At 39.9% G+C, this 20,845-nt stretch overlaps 1 pseudogene; it reads right to left on the reverse strand.

Annotated features, from left to right (window-relative positions):
- Positions 1 to 10,803: 10,803 nt before the first annotated feature.
- Positions 10,804 to 11,787, reverse strand: LOC100140043 (sodium/potassium-transporting ATPase subunit beta-3-like; annotated as a pseudogene).
- Between the last annotated feature and the right edge of the window lie 9,058 nt (positions 11,788 to 20,845).

Consider the following 20,845-nt stretch of genomic DNA (forward strand, 5'->3'; position numbering starts at 1 on the left):
TCACAATTCATATGGAAACATGAAAGAACCCAAATAGCCAAAGCACTCTTGAAAAACAAGAGTGGACCTGGAGAAATCAACCTTCCTTATTTCAGGTTATACTACAAAGCTACAGTCATCAAGACTGTATGGTACTGGCACAAAAACAGGAATATAGACCAATGGAACAAGATAGAAAGCCCATAAATAAACCGATGCACCTATGGGTACCTTATTTTTGGCAAAGAATATACAATGGAGCAAAGATAGCCTCTTCAATAAATGGTGCTGGGAAAGCTGGACAGCTACATGTGAAAGAATGAAATTAGAACACTTCCTAACACCATACACAAAGATAAACTCAAAATGGATTAAAGACCTAAATATAAGACCAGAAACTGTAAAACTGATGGAGGAAAACATAGGCAGAACACTCGATGACATAAATCAAAACAAGATCCTCTATGATACACCTCCTAAAGTAATGGAAATAGAAACAAAAATAAACAAGTGGGACCTAATTAAACTTAACAACTTTTGCACAGCAAAGGAAACTATAAGCAAGGTGAAAAGACAGCCCTCAGAGTGGGAGAAAATAATAGCAAATGAAACAACTGACAAAGGATTGTTTCCAAAATATACAAGCAGCTCATACAACTCCCTGACAGAAAAACAAACAACCCAATCAAAAAGTGGGAAAAGACCTAAACAGACATTTCTCCAAAGAAGACATACAGATGACTAACAAGCACATGAAAAGATACTCAATACTGCTCATTATTAGAGAAATGCAAATCAAAACCACATCACCTCACACCAGTTAGAATGGCCCCCATCAAAAAGCTTACAAACAATAAATGCTGGAGAAAGTGTGGAGAAAAGAGAACCCTCTTGTACTGTTCATGGGAAATGTAAATTGGTACAGCTTCTATGGAAGACAGTATGGACATTCCTTTAAAAATTAGGAATAAAACCACCATATGACACTGCAATCCCACTCTGAGGCACATACCCTGAGGTAACCAAAGTTGAAAAAGACATGTATCCCATTGTTCATTGCAGTACTATTTACTAGAACATGGAACAACCTAGATGTCCATCGACAGATGAATAGATAAAGAAGTTGTGGTACATATATGCAATGGAATATTATACAGCCATAAAAAGGAATGCATTTGAGTCCGTTCTAATACGATGGATGAACCTAGAACCTATTATACAGAGTGAAGTAAGTCAAAAAAGTGTGTTAGTCACTCTTTGCGACCCCATGGACTGTAGCCCAACCAGGCTCCTCTATCCATGGGATTCTCCAAACAAGAATACTGGAATGGGTTGCCATTCCCTTCTCCAAAGTCAGAAAGAAAGATAAATATCATATACTAATGCATGTATACAGGATCTAGAAAGATGGCACCAAAGAATTTATTTGCAGGGCAGCAAGGGAGAAACAGACATAGAGAACAGACTTATGGACACAGAGAGGGGGAGGAGAGGGTGAGATGTATGGAGAGAGTAACATGGAAACTTACATAATCATATGTAAAATATATAGCCAATGGGAATTTGTTGTATGTCTCATGGAATTCAAACAGGGGCTCTGTATCAACCTAGATGGGTGGGATGGGGAGGGAGATGGGAGGGAGGTTCAAGAGGGAGGGCACATATGTACACCTATGGTTGATTCATGTTGATGTTCCACAGAAAACAACAAAATTCTGTAAAGCAATTATCCTTCAATTTAAAAATTAATAAAAATTAAAAAAAAAAACACCTCATTCTTTGCCACCCCCTTCTCCTTTTGCCTTCAGTCTTTTTTAGCATCGTGGTCTTTTCCAATGAGTCATCTTTTCAAATCAGATAACCAAAGTATTGGAGCCTCAGCATCAGTCCTTCCAATGAATATTCAGGGTTGATTTCCTTTAGGATTGACTGGTTTGATCTTCTGCAGTCCAAGGGACTCTCAAGAGTCTTCTCCAACACCACAGTTTGAAAACATCAATTCTTTGGTGCTCAGCCTTCTTTATGGTCCAACTCTCACATCCATACATGATACTGGAAAAACCATAGCTTTGGCTATGTGGACCTTTGTTGGCAAAGTGATGTCTCTGCTTTTTAATATGCTGTCTAGGTTCATCATAGCTTTATTTTCAAGGAACAGGCACCTTTTATTTCATGGCTGCAATCCTCCATGATTTTGGAGCCCAAGCAATCCATTACTGCTTCTACTTTTCCCCCTTTTATTTGTCATGAAGTGATGGGACCAGATGCCATGATCTAAGTTTTTTTAATGTTGAGTTTCAAGCCAGCTTTTTTACTCTCCTCTTTCACCCTCATCAAGAGGTTCTTTAGTTCCTCTTCACTTTATGCCATTAGAGTGGTATCATATGGATATCTAAGGTTGTTGATATTTCTCTCAGCAGTCTTGATTCCAGCTTGTGACTCATCCAGCCCAGCATTTTCTATGATGTACTCTGCAGATAAGTTAAATAAGCAAGGTGACCAATATATAGCCTTGTTGTACTCCTTTCCTAACTTTGAACCATGGAACATTGTCCCATGTCCAGTTCTGTTACTTCTTGTCCTGCATACAAGGTTCTCAGGAGACAGGTAAAGTGGTCTGGTACTCCCATCTCTTTAAGAATTTCCCACAGTTTGTTTTGATCCACACAGTCAAAGGTTTTCTCATAGTCAACGAAACAGAAGTAGATGTTTTTCTGGAACTCCCTTGCTTTCTCTATAATCCAATGAAGGTTGGCAATTTGATCTCTGGTTCCTCTGCCTCTTCAAAATCCAGCTTATACATCTGGAAGTTCTCCATTCAAGTACTGCTGAAGCCCAGCTTGAAGGTCACTTGATATTCTTGGCTCTACCACTAGATGTCAGCAAATCCTAGAAAAGGATGGGCCTTTCAGGGTGTGGGATTGGGGCGTGTTTATTCCTATTTTCTTTCTGTTCTAATGTATTATCCAAATGTTCTACTGAAAGAGTATCGCTTAAATTCTAGGGAAAATAAAATTAATATTACTCATACAGGCACTTACTAGTGGTGTGCACCATATCCTCTTTGTTATAGAGCAAAATAATACCATTCATTACCACTTTCAAGCTATCGGTCGATATCTTCTGTAAAGTGTTAGTTGCTTAGTTGTCCATCTCTTTTTGATCCCATGGACTGTAGCCCTCCAGGTTCCGCTGTCCACGGAATTCTCCAGGCAAGAATACTGGAGTGGTTGCCATGCCCTCCTCCAGGGGATCTTCCCAACCCAGGGACTGAACCCATGTCTTCTGCATTCTGGGCAGATTCTTTACTGTCTGAGCCATCAAGGAAGCCAAACCCAACATCTTTCCCAAAGACAGTACTGGTTCTCACTCTCCCAAGACTCAGTTTCCACATCTTTAAAATGAGGATAGCAATTCTCCCCCAGAGGGTTCATCGCAGTATGTAATGCTGCCATGTAGGTGCTAGAGCCAGTTCAGTTCAGTTGCTCAGTCATGTCCGACTCTTTGAGACCCCATAGACTGCAGCACACCAGGCCTCCCTGTATATCACCAACTCCCGAAGTTCACTCAAACTCACATCCATTGAGTCAGTGATGCCATCCAACCATCTCATCCTCTGTCGTCCCCTTCTCCTCCTGCCCCCAATCCCTCCCAGCATCACGGTCTTTTCCAATGAGTCAGTTCTTCGCATCAGGTGGCCAAAGTATTGGGGTTATAGCTTCAACAACAGTCCTTCCAATGAATATTTAGGACTGATTTCCTTTAGGATGGACTGACTGGATCTCCTTGCAGTCCAAGGGACTCTCAAGACTCTTATCCAACACCACAGTTCAAAAGCATCAATTCTTCGATGCTCAGCTTTCTTTATAGTCCAACGCTCACATCCATACATGACTACTGGAAAAACCATAGCCTTGACTAGACGGACCTTGGTTGGCAAAGTAATGTCTCTGCTTTTTAATATGCTATCTATGTTGGTCATAACTTTCCTTCCAAGGAGTAAGCATCTTTTAATTTCATGGCTGCAGTCACCATCTGCAGTGATTTTGGAGCCCAAGAAAATAAACTCTGCCACTGTTTCCACTGTTTCTCCATCTACTTGCCATGAAGTGATGGGACCAGATGCCATGATCTTAGTTTTCTGAATGTTGAGTTTTAAGCCAACTTTTTCACTTTCTTCTTTCATTTTCATCAAGAGGCTCTTTAGTTCTTCTTCGCTTTCTGCCATAAGGGTGGTGTCATCTGCATATCTGAGGTTATTGATATTTCTCCCAGCAATCTTGATTCCAGCTTGTGCTTCCTCCAGCCCAGTGTTTCTCATGATGTACTCTGCATGTAAGTTAAATAAGCATGGTGACAATATACAGCCTTGATGTACTCCTTTTCCTATTTGGAACCAGTCTTAGAGATACCAAGATTAGAGATACCAAGGAAACATTTCATGCAAAGATGGGCTCGATAAAGGACAGAAATGGTATGAACCTAACAGAAGCAGAAGATATTAAGAAGAGGTGGCAAGAATACACAGAGGAATACACAAAAAAGATCTTCAGGACCCAGATAATCACAATGGTGTGATCATTCACCTAGAGCCAGACATCCTGGAAATGGGCCTTAGGAGGCATCACTACAAACAAAGCTAGTGGAGGTGATGGAATTCCAGTTGAGCTATTCCAAATCCTGAAAGATGATGCTGTGAAAGTGCTGCACTCAATATGCCAGCAAATTTGGAAAATTCAGCAGTGGCCACAGGACTGGAAAAAGTCAGTTCTCATTCCAATCCGTAACAAAGCCAGTGCCAAAGAACGTTCAAACTATCACACAATTGCACTCATCTCACACGTTAGCAAAGTAATGCTCAAAATTCTCCAAGCCAGGCTTCAACAGTATGTGAACTGTGAACTTCCAGATGTTCAAGCTGGATTTAGAAAAGGCAGAGGAACCAGAGACCAAATTGCCAACATCTGCTGGATCATTGAAAAAGCAAGAGAGTTCCAGAAAACCATCTATTTCTGCTTTATTGACTATGCCAAAGCCTTTGACTGTGTGGATCATAATAAACTGTGGAAAATTCTGAAAGAGATGGGAATACCAGACCACCTGACCTGCCTCTTGAGAAATCTGTATGCAGGTCAGGAAGCAACTGTTGGAACTGGGCATGGAACAACAGACTGGTTCCAAATAGGAAAAGCAGAATGTCAAGGCTGTGTATTGTCACCGTGCTAGAGCCAAGTTCTGTTCAAATCAATCCCCACCCAGTTCAAGAGATACACAGTGAACACAGGAGTCCTTTAGGGAGTATCCCACAGTGCAGTTTTCTCAGAACACAGAGCGGTTGGGAGACAAAACTGGAAACCTAGTCTGGATTCATGGGATGGAGAGTACAAGCTGGGGAAGGGAGTTTGAAGTTCTCTTTGTAGATACTAAATTGCTTCTGAGAGCGTTTGTGTAATGATATCAGGGTCCACTTCAGGGAAACTACTATGGGAAGCTATATGTAAAGTGGCCTGGGGAGAGGCAGGTGGATGGTTTAGGAAGCCATTACGGTGCTATGATACCTGGGGGCTTAAACTACCTGCTTTTTACCCAGGAGACCCTCTCTACAGTGTGGACAGGTCAGCAGACCTTGATGAAAACAGGGGTGGGGGGGAGGGGCAGGGCAAGAGAGGTTGATAGATCTATGAATAACACATATATGAAACTAAATTGATATTCTTTTGGTCTTTTAATATAAAAAATCTTTCAAGCCCAATTTCAAGCATATATACAATAAGTATATGAACTGCTTAATAAGCACTTTTAAAAATAACATTTTGTTTACTCTAAAAAATGCCTTTTCGTTATAAAAACAGAAAAATATGAAGGTAGATGCCACCTAGTAATCAGAATCAGAGTTGCAATTCTGAATATCTGGGCTTTGAGATCGAGAGGAAGGGAGGAAAGAATGGAGGGACTTGGCCTTGGCCTTGGCCTTGGCCTCAGCTATGTCTTTCCAGAATTTACCACCCACTGGCAGCAATCTCTCTGAATATAAGACATTTAGAGTTCTCTAAGCCCTAAAACTAGACATCAACCTCCTGTGTGAGTGCAAGAGAAAGCTGCATGTGTGAAGATGTTTGAGCCATAGAAACAAATACATACACAGATATACTATCAAATCAGATGCTTTAATCTACTATTTTCTTAACAAACCAGAATGTCGTGAACACATTTCCAAAATAAAACCTATGTGTACATAATTTTTGTCAGTTGGGTTACATATTTTGGTTCTTTATTAATTTTTATCTTAATAAATTTTCCTGAGTATAAATTTCAAACAGTATAAAAATGTATATGTGTAAATTGAAATCATCCTGTAGTCTCATCTGCCTGAACCTCAGTCCTTGACCCAAAGATATTCACTGAAAATAGATGGATGACTATTCTTCAGGTGTATTTCTCTGTATATAATTTATTAATGCATAATTACATATAATCAAATATTTACATTAAAATATACTAAAATGCACATATTCTTCAAAATTATAATTGTGTTATGTATATTCTGCATTTTGCCTACTTCACTAATATTATTTCTATGATTTGCTAATGTTTATTGGGGCCTCCCTGGTGGCTCACATGGTAAAGAATCCGCCTGCAATGCAGGAAGGAACAGTGAAAGTGTTAGTCACAGAGTCGTGTCCAACTCTTTGTGGTCCCATGGACTGTAGCCCACCAGCCTCTTCTGTCTATGGAATTCTCCAGGCTAGAATGCCAGAGTGGTAGCCATTCCCTTCTCCATGGGATCTTCCCAACCCAGGGATCAAACCAGGGTCTTCCACATTGCAGGCAGATTCTTTACAATCTGAGCCACCATCAGGAACCTGGGCACAATTATTGGTTCTTTGGTGAATTTTCTGTTGACATCATTGACTCGCCTGTCTGTTGATTAGTAAGTCTACCTAACATACCAGAAATATAAATTCCATAGAGTTTGAAAATATTTTCTCTCTACTTTTCTCATAACTGTTACTTTTTTCCTACCATTCTGGGTGTTTTAAATTCTTCAATATTATTAAAATTATACAGTTATGTAATATAAAATTATTCAAAATAAAGTTTATTTTAAAAATAAATAGTAAATCACACCTATTAGTATAGCTATTACATTTCTTAAAACAGAAAATAACATGTGTTGGTGGAGAAATTGGAACTTTGTGCATCACTGGTGGGAATGTAAAATGGTGCAGCTATTGTAACAGTTTGGAAGTTCCTCAAAAAATGAAAAATAGAATTACAATATGATCTAGAAATCCCACTTAAAGGTATACACCCAAAAGAAGTTAAAGCAGGGACTTGAACAAATATCTGTGCACTAATATTCATAGCAATATTATTCACACCTACAAGACTTACTCCTCACCAAATTTTAATCAGGTTCCTCTGAACCTTTGTCTCAACTAGATCTCAACCTTTGAACTCTTGTTCATCTTTGAATAGCCTAATTTTTAGCAAAAATCCTGCTAGGTCAACTTAGCAAGAATCCCCTCCCTCAATATCTGATCAACATGGCCTACCTTCAGCAACAACACTAGCCAGGTCGGTTTAATCAGAATCTGCCCCACCCCCACCCCCAATCCTTATCCCTGATGTTTCTGCTTTGGTTTTCCATCCACTGACTCCCCAGTCTGCTCCTTAGCTATGAACCCGTGTTTTCCCATGTTGTACTGAGAACTGAGCTCAGTTATAATCTGAGGTCTCTTTACTCTTATTACAATAGTTTCTGAATAAAATCTGTTCTAACACTTTAACTACTGTTAACTAAATACAGCTCTGGTTTTAACAACAGTAGCCAAAAAAGGGAAACAACTCAAATGCCTACCAGTGTATGACTATCTTACAGTGGAATCTTATGCATGTGTGCTAAGTTGCTTCAGTCGTGTCCAACTCTTTGTGACCCCATGGACTGTAGTCCTCTAGGCTCCTTTGTCCATGGGATTCTCCACGCAAGAATACTGGAGTGGGTTGCCATGCCCTCCTCCAGGGGATCATCCCAATCCAGGAATCAAACTCGTGTCTCCTGTAGCTCCTGTGCTGCAGGCAGATTGTTTTACCTCTGAGCCACCAGGGAGGCCCCATAGTGAAATATTATTCAGCCTTAAAAAGAACTGAAAATCTGATATATGCCAAATGAAAGAAGACACACACACACACACCCCAAATACTGTATGAGTCCACTTCCATGAGGCACCTGGAGTATTCAAATTCATAGACAGAAAGTAGGACAGTGATTGCCAAGGCTGACGGAAACAGGAAATTATTGTTTAATGAGCACAGAACAAGATGAAAAGAGTTCTGGAGATGGATGGTGATGATGGTTGTACAATAATCTGAATGTACTAGATACCACTAAACTGTATTTTAAAAGGATTATAATGGTAAATATTATGTGTATTTTACAAATAAATAATGCAGTCCATTGTAATAGAAATTGTGCAATACCCTGGAGAGTATCAAGCTCCAGCCCCTAGGGAGATTAGAGCACTCAGAGCCCTGGCAGCTTCAGAACACACAGGAAAAGCTTTACAGTGATTCAAGGCTTCAGTATTTATCTCTGTTAACCCAGCCCACACTCAAGTATAAGGATTACTCATTCACATGCATGAAAACTGGGAGGCGTGGCTCATTAGTGCCATCTTTTTTTTTCACTGTATATATATTATCTTTACCACTGAGGCACCAGAGAAGCCCACCTCTATCCAGAGTCACTATCAAATCTTGTTTTATTTTGAAAATGGTTAACCTAAGTAAGTAGTTCTTTCTCACATTCATGGCCCTTTAATATGTCTTCTTCCTAGGTTCTATGTACTGGACTAGTGGATATATGGGGCTTCCCTGGTGGCTCAGTGGTAAAGAATCCACCTGCAATGCATCCCTGAGTCAGGAAGATCCCCTGGAGAAGGAAATGGCAACCCACTCCAGTATTCTTGCCTGGAGAATTCCATGGACAGAGGAGCTTGGTGGGCTACAGTCCACAGGGCCGAAAAGAGTTGGACATGACTTAGTGACTAAACAACAACAGTGGATATATGATGCTTCACTTCTACAGACATCATAAGCCAGAGGGGAAGAGGATGGGTAAATGTGAAAGGGATTAAGAGGTACAAACGTATAGCTATAAAATAAATAAATTACTTGAATGTAGTGTACACATTGGAGGAGGAAATGGCAACCCACTCCAGTATTCTTGCCTGGAGAATCCCATGGACAGAGTAGCCTATTGGGCTACAGTCCATGGGGTCACCAAGAGTCAGACATGACTGAGTGACTAAAACAACAACAACAGTGTACACATAGGGAATATAGTCAATAACATTGTTATAAGTTTGTATGGTGACCAACGATAACTGGCCTTATGGTGGTGATCACGTCGTAACATTTAAACTATTGAATCACTATGTTGTGGTGCACCTGAAACTAATATAACATTATACATTAATAACTCAACTTTTATAGAAAACATAGGTTTGCTTTTTTTAATTTTATTTTATTTAACTTTACAATATTGTATTGGTTTTGCCATATATCAACATGAATCTGCCACAGGTATACATGTGTTCCCCATCCTGAACCCTCCTCCCTCCTCCCTCCCCATCCCATCCCTCTGGGTCATCCCAGTGCACCAGCCCCAAGCATCCAGTATCATGCATCGAACCTGGACTGGCGACTCGTTTCATATATGATATTATTCATGTTTCAGTGCCATTCTCCCAAATCATCCCACCCTCTCCCTCTCCCACAGAGTCCAAAAGACTGTTCTATACATCTGTGTCTCTTTTGCTATCTCACATACAGGGTTATTGTTACCATCTTTCTAAATTCCATATATATGCGTTAGTATTTTGAAAATAACCTAGACTGGAAGAAACAATCATATCAAATTCATAGAAGGAGATGAAATACAGAATCAAAATGATGATCTTTTTATAGTTGCTCTCATCTCAGGGCTCATTTTTAAATAGGCTCTTCATAATTTATATTTTTTTATTAGAGTCCACAATCTGCTAAGTAAAAGCAGCAATAAGATATTTCATAAAGTATCATACAATTTACATCTTATGAACTTATTTTCATAAAAAATTAAGTGCATATTCATACTGGCTAACCTAAAAATGATATGACTCATCTATGCTCTAAAATAATGTATAAGAGATTTAGTTCCATCACTAAAAATAATCCCCTCACTACATTTTTTACATATTTTACAGCAAAAAGATTGTGCTCTTAATAAAAAAGATCCACAGACTAATTTAGAATGTAAAAAATAATTTTATAAAAAGCCCAAGAAAATCTTTCAAGTCCACTTTTATTCTCCTTTTTCCTCTTCGCATACAAAACTTCTCCACACACTGCATTTCTTACAACTATAAAGTCATTTGATGTTGGTCAGGTACCATTTTCTCTCCTAAAACTTTGCTGGCATCAAAATATGACAGTTAACCAGTGTTAAATCTATAAAATATTTATATAGGGCAGCACATTAAGCTTTAGATGCTTGGCAATTAAACCACATAAAAATTGGACAAGACCCCCATTCTATATGTTCAGAATCAGGTGTTCACAGTCCCTATCGGCTGCCTGTATAAAGCTAAACAGGCAGCAGAGTCAACCGGCAGTTACTTTGAAAGACATAGAACACTATGATCTGGAAGCACATTATGAAGTGACCATAGTGTCATGTAGCACCCCCACCTTTGTCCAAGGTGATCTCATAATTCTAGAATGGCAGGTCCAGCTGATACAAAACAAAGACAGACAACACAACATTTAGTCTGTGGAGACACCCTAACTCATCACTATGCACACACTGATTCTGAACACAATTCGTCCTGAAAACTTGTCAAGAACACGCTGATGTTTTAGATTGAGTAAAATCCATCTGCCTTGCACTTCACTGTAACTTTTTTGACAGTACTCCATGGGTCAAAGGTAATCTAGATGGCAACTAATGACTGTAGATGCCTCATATGCAGTTTTTTTCTCATAATATGGAAAATATTTTAATTCCATTGGGAAGATAAGTTAATACAGTTGCTATGTTTTCATCCTTCAAAATATATTCTATAGTTGATTCTCTTTGAAGCTTTAATCCAATTACTTTGCTCATTTTCACATGAATACAAGGGTTTCCTCTGATATAGCCAAACTCAGGATCATCCACAGCACTGCATGCTTGAAGTAAGGCAATAAGAAACATGACATACAACATAAATTGGACTTCTCTGTTCAAAAGGCACTTCATCAGGGCAAACTGTGAGATTCTTTCATTTTTCCAAGTCATATGGCTTTAGGTCTTCAATGTACCCTTTATAGGAGTCTGGATCAGACAAACTAAATGAATATTCCAACACAGTCACTGATTTTGGAAAAAAAATGTAAGTCCTGGACTATCTGGTCATGGTATTTTGGAAACTCATGGTTCAGATTCTGCTACAGCCCACATTGTGAATGAGAAACATGCAGCCAGGAACCCATGGGTAAAAAAAGAGCAAGATCAAACCTTTTTAAAGGGTCTTTTCACTGCTCAAATACAAGAGCATTTTCGTGTATGATGTACTTGTATGACTAACTCACTACTGTACATTCAGGCAAATCACATACTCAAGACTCCTCTGACTGGTTGGGGTGGCAGTGTGAGTCACAAGCCAGCTGCAGGAGTGGAAATTTTCTCTTTCTGGGAGTGGGGCAGGGTCTGGCTTCCTTGAACTGCTTAGTGCCTCCACAAGGACCTCTCAGGACAAAGGCGGGCTGCGTACAAAGGAAGCCCATGGTGCTCTGGTCACAGGCTCCGGGCTCCAGGAAAGGGTCCCCCAGCTTCCCGGCGCCACTCAGGAAGGGAGGCTCAGGTTCACTGGAGCTGTCTTAGAGGCTGCCTACCGCAACATCATTTGCTCATCTCTCTATATTTTGGTTCCTGAGAATGCTTTCATATATCATGAGAATTAACCCTAAATAATTTCCAAGTATTTAACCATTTCAGACAAGCTTTGCTGGGATGTTGTTGTTTGTCATAGACTGCTTTAAATTTTTCACTAATAGAATCCTTTAAAAGTAATACAGCTGGGCTTCCCTGGTGGCTCAGTGGTAAAGAATCCACCTGCCAATGAAGGAGTTATGGGTTCCATCTCTAGTTCCAGGAAGATCTCACATGCCTCTGAGCAACTAAGCCCATGCACCACAACTACTGGGCCTGTTCTCTGGAGCCCAGGAACCACAACTATGGAAGCTGGAGCACCCCAGAGACTGTGGGAGAAGGCTCTGCAGTGAGAAGAGAAGCTGCACCAGTGAGAAGCCCATGCGCCACAACTAAAGTAGCCCCCTCTTTCTACAGCTAGAGAAAGCCTGCACGCAGCAATGAAGATCCACTGCAACCAAAATAAACAAATGCAATTATTTTTTAATTAAATAAGTAAATAATTTTTAAAGTAATACAGTTCACTATAAAAAATAACAGAAAAGCATTATCCTGGCCACCATTGGTTGCCCAGCGAGATTAGAGTACTCAGAGCTTGTAGCGTTGGGACACAGTGAGAAAGCTTTAGAGTAATTCCAGGTTTCTGGAATTACTGATTTGCTGAGCAGGCATTTATAAGACAGTTTCCTTGATTTACTTAACCTCTCCTAATTTCCCATAGCCTGGTCTGAATTAAGGGTTTAATAAGAAGTAGCTTGACAAAGAGCTCTTAAGATCAATGGAAATCTTGGGAGCCTGGGGCTTAATCCTGCACCTACAGGGCTCCCCACATGGTGAAATCACAATGCTATACAAACTGTTCCGTGGACCAGTGACTGGTCCCCTCACACTTTAGGAGAGTGAAATAGTGTCAGCCACTCTCTGAGTCTGTGGCCCCAATCATGGGCCTGGGCACACTGCACACTGTGTCGCCTTTGTTGTGACCCCGGGCCACATATCTCCACAGTCCTCTCAGCTCACGGTGATTTTCCAGGTACTCATAAAAGGTAAATGTCACTTTTGTTTATTATTATTCTCATCAGTAGTTCTCCAGCTGTGATCCCCAGACCAGCAGCGTCAGCATCACCTAGGAACTTGTTAGAATATTCTTGGCCCTCAACCAGAGTTGAGTGTTTATACAACCTACAGATGACACAAGGTAGTTTGACAACCACTGCTCTAAATCTAGAAATGGCTGCTAAAATTGTATATGTTATCACCTCTCTGAACCTCAGTCTTCTCAGTGGATACGACAAAATCCCCCACTTTACCACAGTGGTGTGAGGAATAAAAGGGAAATCCTTTGCAAATGGTATCTGTTGACACTTCTGTGTTTTAAGACAAATTACCTCCTGGAGCTGGGAAAATAATAGAAAATCCTTATACTATTTCCTTTTTTAAAAATGCTGCAACTGTCCTAAAAAAATACAGTCTTTAAAAAATGTGCTTTCTTTTCCTCCTGACTTTATCTTCCAGGAGACTATAATAGTGAGAAGATCTATTTTTAAATGTCTTGCACACAATAGGACTTCAACAAACATTAGTCCTGGCCTGCCCTGCTTTCTCTCTCACATAAAACTAACGTAGAATAAGCTACATTGACATAAACTACATAGAATATAGATATCAGAGACAGCATCTGGAAATGTAAGCAATAAGTAAAGTATACATAAATCTGCATAATGTATGAAACTTTGGTGTAAGTGTATTCATTGTAGGAGGAGTCCTAAGAGAAGAAAATACTCTGGCCATTTCCTTTTATTCCAGGTGGTTACTTGGCCATGTTAGTTTAGCTCAAGTTTAACACTGGAGAGGAATCATTTCTGCCTGATCAGTGTGGCTAGAGGTTTCACTTGAGCCATAGGCCTAATACAAACATTGCCATCTTGCCTAGAACATTGTCTGCAACATACCACCCTCTCAGTACATAAGAATGAATGAATGAATTAATGACAGTGACTCTTGAGCTCAGTCTCTGGATGATCACCCATCTCTTCATACAGAAGGCTGCAATCATGACCTCTGGTAAATGGAAAGAAGCGGGAGTTTTTAAAATATTTTTTAAAATTATTTTTGGCCTCTTGACATGTGGCATCTTAATTCCCAGACCAGGGATTGAACCCATGCCCCCTTCAGAGGAAGCATAGAAATCTTAACCACTGGACCACCAGGGAAGCCCATGAAGCAGGTTTTGACGACCTCTGTGTATCAGGCTTTGTTCTAGGTGTTCGAGATACATTAGTGAACAAAACAAAATGTTTTCCCTCTATTCAGCTTACATACTAAATTCTAAAGGTGTAGAGGATGAAGCAGACAATATACACCATAATGTCAGGTAATGATAAGTGCTATGAATGTGTATGTGGTTATGAGGCTTAGCAAATAGAATTATCATTCTGTCAGCAGATTAGAGAAATGACTGATGCCAGTTCTGAGGTATTTAATGTACAAGGTAAGTCTAGAATATCTTGTCATATCATTTAGCAAAGAAAGTAAAAGTGAAAGGGAAGTCGCTCAGGTTGTGTCCGACTCTTTGCGACCCCATGGACTGTAGCCTATCAGGGTCCTCTGTCCATGGGATTCTCCAGGCAAGAATACTGGAGTGGTTTGCCATTTCCTTCTCCAGGAGATCTTCCCAACCCAGGGATCGAACCCAGGTCTTCTGCATTGCAGGTGGGCACTTTATCATCTGAGCCACCAGGGAAGCCCATCATTTAGCAAAGAAGCTGTCAAAGATTACTGGGGAAAAAAAATAAAAGAATACAGAAGTCATGTCAAAAGGACACAAGATATAACCTGACAAGTCTTCCACTGCCTACGATAGAACTTGAGCATAGAAAAAGACCGTAAGAGGGACTTCTCTGGTGGTCCAGTGGCTAAGACACCACACTCCTGATGCAAGGGACCTGGGTTTGGTCTTTGGTCAAGGAACTAGACCCCATATGCTGCAACTAAAAATTTCACACCCTGCATGCCACAACTAAGACCCAGCACAGTCAAATAAATAAATATTTTTAAAAGACTGTAAGAGATTGAAACACATTGAATATATTTTCTAAACTGTCAAGACACTTCTCAGAAAAAAAAAATGACTTCAATATATGAAAGAATATTCAAGTTCACTCATAATAAGAAAAGTATAAATTAAAACTAAAATGAGATACAATCTCTCACTTATCAGATTGGCAAAAAGTCAGAGGTTTGACCACATAGTCTTTGGTGATGCTGTGAACAGGAACTCTCATGCTTTGATCATGGGAATGTAAAATAGTACCACCCCAGTGAAGGAAAGAAAGTGAAAGAAAGTGAAGTCGCTCAGTTGTGTCTGACTCTTTGCGACCCCATGGACTGTAGCCTATCAGGGTCCTCTGTCCATGGGATTCTCCAGGCAAGAATACTGGAGTGGGTTGCCATTTCCTTCTCCAGGGGATCTTCCCAACTCAGGGATCAAACCCGGGTCTCCTGCATTGCAGGCGGGCGCTTTATCATCTGAGCCACCAGGGAAGCCCAGTGGAGGGGAAGTTGTCAAATCTTGCAAAATTACATACGGCATTTTCCCCTTTACCCAGTAATCCCACTTCAAGGAATGTATCCCAAGGATACACTGGCAAAAATACAATAAGGAACATGAGTAGACTATTCACTGCAGTTCTATATATAATGGCAGAAAGTTACCTAAAAAATTCATCAGTAAATGACTGAGAGTATTATGTAGCTGTAAGAAGAATGAGGAATATGTACTCTATATTCTACTTTGGAATTGACACCTTGGTATATTGTTAAGGTGGGAAAAAAATAAGTGGAGAAAAGCAAGTATTACTATAATACGCTACCATTTATCTAAAAAGGAAGAGAGGGATAAGTACTGTCGTCTAAAAAAGATGTACGACTTGAGAGTTGTGAGTTAAGTTTTACTTGGGGCAAAATGAGGACTGCAGCCTGGAGGCAGCATTTCAGATAGCTCCGAGAGACTGCTCCAAAGCAGCAGTGGGGGAAAGTCAATATATAATGTTATGGTGAAGGGGGAGTTCAATACCACGAAGTATTCATTTTACAAAAGGATTTTTGTTACTCATGAGGGTATGATAGCACCATTAAGGGATTTAGTGCTTCTCTAGATATGAGGAGATGTAAGGATTGACATCATAAAATCTGTTCCTAAAAACTTCCAACTATCTAAAGACCTGTCCCACCAAATTCCCTGGAGCACAGAGTGCCTCACTCCACCCTGAACTCCCTCAGGGATTGTTGAAGGTCAACAGCTATAGCAGCACAGGGTTCAATCTCTGTAGAGGCAGATGGCAAATGCCTTTGTTGCTCAGTCATTGGCAATGCTCTTCAGTTCAGCCAGTTCAGTTGCTCAGTCATGTCCGACTCTTTGCAATCCCATGAACCGCAGTATGCCAGGTCTTCATGTCCATCACCAACTCCTGGAGTCCACCCAAACCCATGTCCATTGAGTTGGTGATGCCATCCAACCATCTCATCCTCTGTCATCCCCTTCTCCTCCTGCCCTCAATCTTTCCCAGCATCAGGGTCTTTTCAAATAAGTCAGCTCTTTGCATCAGGTGTCCAAAGTATTGGAGCTTCAGCTTCAGCATCAGTCCTTCCAATGAACACCCAGGACTGATCTCTTTTAGGATGGACTGGTTGGATCTCCTTGCAGTCCAAGGGACTCTCAAGAGTCTTCTCCAACACCACAGTTCAAAAGCATCAATTCTTCGGCGCTCAGCTTTCTTCACAGTCCAACTCTCACATCCATACATGACCACTGGAAACACCATAGCCTTGACTAGATGGACCTTTTTTGGCAAAGTAATGTCTCTGCTTTTGAATATGCTATCTAGGTTGGTCATAACTTTCCTTCCAAGGAGTAAGCGTCTTTTAATTTCATGGCTGCAATCACTGTCCGCAGTGATTTGGGAGCCCAACAAAATAAAGTCTGACTGTTTCCCCTCTTTCCCCATCTATTTCCCATGAAGTGATGGGACCAGATGCCATGATCTTCGTTTTCTGAATGTTGAGCTTTAAGCAAACTTTTTCACTCTCCTCTTTCACTTTGATCAAGAGGCTTTTTAGCTCCTCTTCACTTTGTGCCATAAGAGTGGTGTCATCTGCGTATCTGAGGTTATTGATATTTCTCCCAGCAATCTTGATTCCAGCTTGTGCTTCTTGCAGCCCAGCATTTCTCATGATGTACTCTGCATATAAGTTAAATAAACAGGGTGACAATATACAGCCTTGACATACTCCTTTTCCTATTTGGAACCAGTCTGTTGTTCCATGTCCAGTTCTAACTGTTGCTTCCTGACCTGCATACAGGTTTCTCAAGAGGCAGGTCAGGTGGTCTGGTATTCCCATCTCTTTCAGAATTTTCCACAGTTTATTGTGATCCACACAGTCAAAGGCTTTGGCAATGCTCTTGGTAAGTGCCAATTTGTGGTTGACAGTAAGTAGACGACAGAGATAGACAATGATAGATAGATAGATTCCTGATATTAAATTAAAATGATGGGCAGACTTCTCATCCAATTTCATCTGGTTCTCCCATTGCTCCCATCTTGGGCCCCTGGAGTTCAGGCTATGGAATTGGCAGCAGCAAAGTACCCCAGCTTTGCTAAGACCCCTAGGCACCCAGCCATACATCTTCCCCATTGAAGCCACCATCTAGATTTCTAAGAGGGTCAATTTAGCTGAAGAGGCAATAAGGAAAGAGGCCAAGAGGAGATTCACAGATTATAGCCAAACCTGTCCCTTCCAATGTTGAAACTAAGCCAAAAACAAAAGGCAACAAGAAAGAATAAAGCTTCAGGAAAAATGTGCAAGCAAGAGGCAAAGGAGGAGAAAAATGGAAATCTACTAGGACTGGGGTGGTTAACCAAGACACTAAAGACTGCAGGAAAGAAGAAACAACAAAAAAAGGAGAGCATGGCCTCTGATGCAGCAGGATATAAAGAAGTCAAGTCATTCTGGCAGACTTAAACCAAGTCTTATCGGTGGTCCCAGCACCTTCTTCCTTCAACAATATGGAGAGAAGGTTGTTTTTTTTTTTTTTTTTTAATCACCTATTTAAAATATGCAAATATTTGGTAGTTTCAGATACATATTTTTTAATATAAATTTATTTATTTTAATTAAAGAAGTAAGAAATTCCACTTCATCTTATTTAAAAAGCATGTTCAGATAAGTATAAATGCTTCTTTTTGTAGGTGAAGTCATGAACTGGCTGTTTGTTTTTCTGTAAAGCCATAAATTAGTGAGATATTGAATTAAAGGAAGCTTTGACTGCCTGTGTGTCAGCTTAGCATTCCATAGACTGAAGGCAAGGGTAGTGTTTACATCCTGTTACACAAAGTCTATCTAAATGGTAATTTAGGGCCACAATCAGGCAGTTAACTTGTCATAAATAATTAAAACCATTTATTTATGTTGTTTCATCGATTATTGTATCAGAAAGCAAAGAAAGCTGTCAAAGACAATTTGGATAATGTCAAAAGCATTCGGGAATTAACTTGAAAAGGGCCACAATGCCAATTAGAATATAATTAAGAATTGCCGAGGTCCAGCCCCGTCTGATCCAGGGTATTCGAAGGGGAGACGGTGTCGGCGACTATTTATTTATTTATTCATCAAAGATATAAAGAATAATAGAATGAGGATAGCTCAGTAGGAAAATTCAGTGGAGAAAAGAAGCTGAGTAGCTTGGTTTACGCGGAAAATCAATATAACCCGTGACACCAGGTTAGCTCTGACCACGGAGGCCGCAGGCACCCTCTCGAATAGCGGAAGGTGCCCCACCTTAGACACCTTCTCGAGTGGGTCTTAGAAGCCCAGGCAAATAAATGGTCTCAGAGGATATCCGCGCTCCAGATGGAGACTCAGCTGGAAGTTAAGGGGAAGAATGACATGGGGAGACCAAGCTTTGGTGAGCAAGGCCCGTAGCTTTGTTTTCAACAGGGGCTTTTATACCGAAAGTTACACATAGAGGATAATAGGGGATGCAAAGTCAGCAGTTTTTGATCCTTATCAAAAACCAGGGTTTCTTTCCTGCAGATTTATCGTATACAAATGGTTTAGGTGATTTATATCATCTTCTGGCCAGAAGGCCTATTAACATTTTATGACTCTTGACAAAGACTTATCAACAAAGACTTATTTTCTCCAAGAGTAATTATTTTAAGGTTTGGCGCCATCTTCCGAATTTTATCTTCCAAAGATAAAATTGCATTCCTATAGGGCGGATGTGTAATGGGTTTACAACAAAGGAAAGAATTTATTACCTTAAGGGTCTAAACTTACTAACACCAAGGCCACTACTTATTTTTTCTACATACCAACTATATTAATTAATACACATTCAAGGATACAATTCAGGGGATGTGAAAACTTGGCAACAAGCATTGGCTCATCAATGAAATCTTTTACTAGTTTTATTCTGACAGTTTCTAACTCTCTGAGAGGCTCTAAGCTATTTAAATATCTTAGCTTCCAGTGCCTCTCGAGGCTGGGAGACTGTAAACAATCGTATGCATAGCTGTAGGAGTCCGGGTAAATTTGTCAGGCGAGTTAGAGAGCCATCTGCGGGGTTTGGATTTAAACACTCCTAATTGCCCAGGAACTTTATTAATTGGAGCTGTAAGTTAACTCTTTGACAGAGAGAGCAAGATGGTGGTGGGGGACAGCCCCCAGTAAAGTCAGAGGTGAGAGCACAAAGCAATAAAGTAGGCAGACTCTGGTTTTTTGGGGGGTAGATGCTCAAGAATATCTGGGGGGACTCCTGAGGCTCGGTCCCGCCTTTGCGTAAGCCGAGCTTCCTTCCTCATGACCTTTGTCACGAGTGGAATGCCTCACCGGCTCCCGGCAAAGAATAAAAACTGCAGTCACCTCATGAATTGAAACACATCAAAAATGTTAAAAACCAATGAGGTGATAACGATTCAAAAAAATATATCCATTGGTCACCTTTACAGGATGCTGCTAAGAGAATCCAAGCTGCCCCTCAGAGTGATAAAATAGTTTTCGAGAGGAATTTTTCCTTTATAGACATATCCCAACTAGTAAATGAACACCATCTTATAAACCCCTAATGAAATAATGAATCTGGGTAATGATTATCAATGGCCACTAATATCCTAGAAAAGAGACTCAGCCAGATATTCTGTACCTCGCGATGGAAACATACACAAAATTTATGAAATATTCCTGCTCCCCAAAAATCAATCTTGAATCAGATCAAAGCTCTAGTCTACCAGCTTACAGGAAGTATAAGGAACAAAAGAATATGCTAATCAACATTTCAGAGATATGATCAGCAAAATCCAAAATGTGAGAAACTTTACAGGATAAACAACCTTTTTCTTCAACAAATAAATTGAAATAATAATTTTAAAATAAAAATAGAGACAGGGAACCAATAAATTGAGAGACCTATGAGACATCAATGAAATACAACATATGGAGCTTATTTGATTCCTGTTTCAAACAAACTATAAAAGAAAAATTAGTCATTCAGGAAAATTGGAATATTAAATAGAAATATAATATTAAGAAATATTGTTAATTGTTTTATGTTATTCATATCCAACGATTTCTTTAAAGTCTATACTGTTTGGATGGATTAAATATGATTGACTATAAATTGATAATTACTGAAGTTGGTTGGTGAGAATATGGTAATCCATTACTACTTTTATGTATATATGTTTGAAAAGATCCATAAGAAAAAATATGAAGCATACATCTATAGTGTCCCTACTATAAATAAATTCATGTCCTTACTAAGAGTTGAACTCATCCTGAACATAATAGCACCATTGCTCTAGTTTGGTAGAAATGCAATAACAAGGTCAGAAAAAGAAGTATAATTAAATGAAT

Source organism: Bos taurus, chromosome X (assembly GCF_002263795.3).
Source record: "Bos taurus isolate L1 Dominette 01449 registration number 42190680 breed Hereford chromosome X, ARS-UCD2.0, whole genome shotgun sequence".
NCBI lineage: Eukaryota > Metazoa > Chordata > Mammalia > Artiodactyla > Bovidae > Bos > Bos taurus.